A 6,064-nucleotide genomic window follows, 5' to 3' on the forward strand; every position below is an offset into this window, starting at 1 on the left:
ATTTAGTAAGGCTTTTTTGGCAAATTATTTCAAACAACAATCAGACAAACGTTATAGAGATGCGTTTGGCAGACCGTTTGATGGAACAGTGTTTGGATGCCTTTATTCATGTTTGGCATGTTGCCCCCCCCCCCCTACTCTCCCCCATTGAACATTTGACTGAGCAGCATATTGTTTTTCCTTTTGTACGATTCCTTCATTGAGTAATTAAGGACTTTACGAAACACGATGGTTAGGGGAGGACGACGAATATCCTGTGTTTGCTAGAGCATAAAATCATATACAGGCAACATAGCCGCTTTATTAGTTATGCACCGTTTCCCAAAGACGACGACCAGCAGTCTCTCCCTCCCCTCTCATAACATAAGTATCCGATATAATAAACTGCAGAGTGTATTCGTGTGCCCGAAAAAAAATAGTTTAAAGGGCAGCAATGCTGTTGTGTGGAAACGCCAAAACTGAGAGCGAAATACTGTACACCATGGTATTATACACAGTACCTCTTCAAGCTCGAGCAAGCGGTATTTCTAATTTGTGAACAACAATGTTGTGAAAACGCCCGATATTGAAGTTGAGCATGAAAATATGTGGTTTATTCTTGTCTTTCCTTCACCTACAGTATGTCTTGTAGCTCAAGCGCAAATCGGAAACAGAATGAAATGCATTAATGGTATTGTGAATGATTGTATGATTCTTTTGAAAATGAGAAAAAATATGGCTAAACACTACTTTTAAAATTGTTGTTTTTTTTTGTCTTTTTAGTCGCGTGGACGCGACTCTATAGTTCACTATGTCTGTCGGTCTGTCGGTCCGGTATCACTATGCGTTTTATCGCTTTCTGACCTTATCTTGATATCAGTTTAATCTATAGCTAAGTCAATTTTTCACAGTATATTCCTTATGGCCAGGAATCGATGTGGTTATGTTTTCACGGTGCGCAATAAAAAATTACGCGGTCTACTCACGATTTAACGAAATCACGTTTGTAATCATATCTTCACAACCATGAATCACAATTAAATAAAATTTGGTACTCATAAATTTCAGGGCATAAATCATCATATGGCAATACAATTACGTGCGTAGCGCATATAACGCATGCGTACGCACGCTTAAAATTTTCCAAATTTATTTGCGATGAAATAAGAGTACGTTTCAGGCAATTTTAAGCGTTTACAAAATTGCCATGAGTGCGCAGATTTTTGCACGCGCACTGCGCGTCAAATGTTATTGCGCACTCTTTTTGCCCGATTTCTGTTTTCTTGATTTTTCAACTCAAAATTACGTTATACGAGCACATCAAAAGTAACAGGCTACGCACGTGTAAATTAAAAAAATATAAATGTATTTAAACATTTCAACATTTTTAAACATGTTCAGTAATTTCAGTCAGTTGGTAGGTTGGTCGGTCGGTCGGTAAACACTAATGAGCACGCGACTGCAGCCATCTATATGGCCTTGTTTCTTGTTGGAAATATAAATCAATGTCTTTATTATTAACTAGAGATATTAATGCTGTCATAAAAAATATAATAAATATGAAGGTACGATTTAGTTATGCGTATAAGCCTGTTGTTTGGAATGAATGTCAAACACGAATTGATTCGTGTTAACATGAGTTGGCGTCAAGTAGCAAAATAGCCCTAGGGTAAACAAAGTGACGATGCTTCGTGATCAATTAGACCTACAGTATAGCATCATGTAGAATTTCGGTTATTTTTATAATAAACGTTTTTTGAATTGTCGATTGGTCAAACTTAATATAATATAATAACGAAAATGTATAACCAAATCTGTAAATTTCATTTAACTTTAAAAAAAAATCTATTTTTTTGATACATTTTTTTGGCTTCACAGTATTATGGCCGAGGTTTAGTAGTTATTCTACCGTAATGTCATGTTGTTTGCCGCAAAAGGGGTTTCCCCGATTTGTTTCCAAGAAGAGTCCAAGATAATAGAGAAGACAACATTTTTTGTGCAAAATTGATTCCCACTCACTAATTTCCCACCTGTCGATCAATTAGTGCGCATAGAATAAGATATTGTGCTCTCTTAAACAATCAATTGTACAATTAAAGGCATGTCATTTTTTTCACAATAACCTGCTTTCATTTCATAACTTTATTATATTGCATACTTTTGTAAGAAATCTTCGCTTGTAATATGTTATTTTCAAATAATGACACAGATATTGTGATTTTTGTTGTCATTAACATTAATTGTAAAAATAAAGGGAATCTGATTTTTTTTCTTTTTAAATCACCTCACATTTTCGCCTTAATACCAAAAGGAAGCAATTGTATTACTTTATAAGAAAAACTGATCTCTACTTCTCAAAACTTCCTTAGTGTAATGTATGAATGTAACAAGAAAACAGTGTGGTTTTTATGATAGGAAAACCAACAATAGATCGACTGTAGGCTTACAAGTTCTTTGCTCTATTAAAGTTGATTTAAAAGAAAACAAGCAAGAAAACATTGTGGTTTTTATGATAGGAAAATTACCAACAATAGTTACTATATGTATGTTTAAGTTCTTAACTTTTTACTCTATCAAAGTTTATGGGCGAATCCAAGGGGGTGGTCCACAGGTCCCCGCCCCCCTTAAATTTGAAAGGTGCCCTTTTTTAGATTCAATATTTTAATCGTGTGACATATTTGTTTTTATGTTAGTATACACAGACTAAGTAGGCTACATCAACGGCAAAAATGCCCTGATGTGCTAACCTTTTACAGTAAACATTTTGTCCATAAGAATGTCCGTTAAGGAATTAGACATTTTTCAAGTAAACTTGTGCTTCAAAAATATCCATTTCTCGCTATGTTACTGTATTTCTGTTATCCTTTCCTGCACAGCATTGTTTGTCATCATCCAAAGATATCTTCCATTTCCTGAAACTGAAAGGTCATAATTAGTTTTAAGGAGCGCGTGCTTGATCGCGCTCCTCCTCGCTCCTTATTGACCTCTAAGGAGAGAATTAATTGTTCTCTTAAAATCGGCAATCAGCTTTTTGCCAAAATGGGAATTCCCTGCCTGCTTTCAAGCGCGGATTTACTTCCATTACCTCACAGTGTATCCAATGCGGTGTCATAGAAACACCTCCTCTAGTGAATTTACATCCATTAGCTCACAGTGTATCCAATGCGGTGTCATAGAAACACCTCCTCTAGAGCAAGCAGAACAAGTACCAACAACATGGTTTCTTTTATTAAACAAAGCAATTTAGATAAAAAATATAATTAATAAAAACAATATTTAATTGTAGCCCTAAATACATGCTTAATATTTGGAGAGAGATTCTTCTTCTTCTTCTCTGTCTTTATTTTGGAGATGACTTTTTTGTGATTTATTATCAATAAGACTATTGCTTGTTACTTTGTGAAATACAGGTAAATACATTTTTAGGCCCTAAGCTCCTAGCTAGTTAGGCTAAGCCTAGGCCTATAATAGTAGGCTAGCCCAGCAAGGTCAAGTAGACCTAATTGGCCAATGACTCCCAGCCAAGTTAGGACCTGATTTCTTTAAAAAAAAGTTGTATGACTGTAGTATGTCTCCCAACACAAGAAGAGCAATTTGGTTCTTATTTCACACGTGTCGATCAGTTAGTGTAAGATATTGTGCTTTCTTTAACAATCAGTTGAACAAATAATGTTGCATGTTGTTTTTTTTCCTTTTAAAATTACCTCACCTTTTCGCATTAAAACCAAAAGGAAGCAATTGGATTATAATTTATTAGAAAAATTGATCTTTACTTCTCAAAACTTCCTTAATGTAATGCATATTAAACAAGAACACATTGTTTTTTTTTGTGGTGGGGAAAACCAACAATATATTGCTTTACTGTAGTTATGCTTTTTTCTCTATTGCCCTGGTTTTGCATTATCCTCAAATACCGTATTTTATCCACAAATTAGGTGGGGAAAAATTATGCAAGTTTGGTGTAATGTTTATATGCATCTCATGCATGTTAATGTTCAAATCTTGCTGATGATAAATCTTTTTTTTTTTTTGGTTCTACATTCTCTTTTTGTGGAATTTTATACTGAATTTTGAGTACCGCTGTTTCTGCTAGAAGTTGTAGTTGTTGGGTGGTCATGTTAAAATTTATCTTTTTTAACCAGCCCGCCTTTCGATCCCCTAAAATGGGGAAAAGTTATTCCTTCCTTGCCGGAATTAGAATTAGTTTTAGAATTTGTTGTCTTTGGCGATGTTGTAGCCTCTACTTTCACAGTCTCTTTTTGTTTTTATATTGACTTGTTTCAACGACAAGTCCGCATACCCCATACTTTCCTTTAATTTTGCTAAATTTCCTTTCTAAATCTGGCTGTCCTGTTTGTTCCTTTTTAATTTTTCCGAAATGTCTGTTTCCCCAACAGATTATTTGCAAATGCTGTGATGTTGTTCCTTACTTTCATTCACTTTAGGCTATCCATGTGTAAATACTTACAGAAAATCAAAATATACGGTATCAAAACATGCTGCTATGCCGGGATGAACCCAGTCATTTTCGGAGTCGTCCTCAAAACTTTTTCATAAATGCACTTTTTAAGAATAACAGACTGAATTTTTAAAAGTAGGTGGTCTATGTTTTATTTATGTTCATTTGATATTAAGAAAAACATTTTGTAAATTCTCACACTTGGCAGGCTATTGTAAAGTACTGTAGTTAGAAAATCACTTTGGTGGGTGGAACTATTTACTGGAGGTGTAATCTGTTTATAGACCAATAAGAATGTAGGATTACATTGGCTTAAAGTCTGATTGGTTATAAAAGGTGATATTGGTAGGAACATCATACAGTATGTGAGATGATTTTTGTTTGAATAGCTGTTTTTAAGTGGACTACTATATTAAACTTTGTATTTTTAGTGTATTCGAACAATTTCATGAAAGGCTTTCCCTTCAGAAAGAAGTTATATTTGAAGTTGAGCATTCCAGCACCAATTGAGGATAACAATTTACATTGTATGCCTACATTCTCTTGGCTAATTGTGTACTCTGAAATCAGAAGGTTCCTGATTTGAGGATCACTTACTATCCGTATCACACTTGTTGTAACCAAAGTTTGTCTAGTGGTGCTAATATTCTGTTTACTAATCATCTTAGTACCCTAGGAAGATACTCAACAAGTATGGAAACGTATAGATATCTACACCGTTTTCCGATGATTTTAATTCTTGTTGGCTTGGTTGGTGTTAATTCTCAGTTTTTAATAGATCCACAATCTGCTGAAGTGACACAGGGTGCAGACCATGGGTTGGAATGTGTTGTCAACAGAACCTATCTTGCTGGTTATTATTTTGTTGCATGGACTAAAGATTCTGAGGTTTTCTCGGCACCTAACCAAATTGATAAGGTTGCTTTAGAAAATATAAATGGTGAAGACCCCGAAGATCGATACACAATTATCAAAATTGACCAAGGTAACACAGGAACGTATAAATTGATTATTGATTCAGTAAAAGGTGTAGATTCTGGAAATTATCAATGTGTAATTTGTCAACATCCGCCAACTTCATATGAGTGTACAGCCATTACAGATTTTAAATCTACTGTAGCAACATTGAATGTCTTGTATACCCCATCAGTCCCTGAATATCCAGAATGTACTGGTTTGGACAGTTCTACAACCGTGTCTGTTGGAACTCAAGTTGAGGTGACATGTGTGTCGGAAATTGGTGATCCAAAGGTTCAATTACAATGGAATAAGGATGGTGTACCGTTATCAAGTACAGTAACTGAAAGAGAAGATAATAACAGACTTTATCTTATATACACTTTTACAGCAGAACTCTCCCATACTGGTATGGTTTTAAGCTGCTCTTCTACAAGCTCATATTTTACATCATACTCGGAATCGTGTAGCTTTAATGCGCTGAATGTTGTTGACATGCCAGTGGTGGCTGCTACTTCAGGAGCTGCAGAGGATGAAGAAGGATCGCAAACAACACCTGTATCAGAATATAGTAGTGATTCTTGTGCAGCGGCTATTAATAAATCTATAAAATGTTTGCATATTTTTGGTAAATATTTAGATGGTAATTAATTTTGTTTTTATAGTCTG

The sequence above is a fragment of the Antedon mediterranea genome, chromosome 9 (genome assembly GCF_964355755.1).
Source record: "Antedon mediterranea chromosome 9, ecAntMedi1.1, whole genome shotgun sequence".
Taxonomy (NCBI): Eukaryota; Metazoa; Echinodermata; class Crinoidea; order Comatulida; family Antedonidae; genus Antedon; species Antedon mediterranea.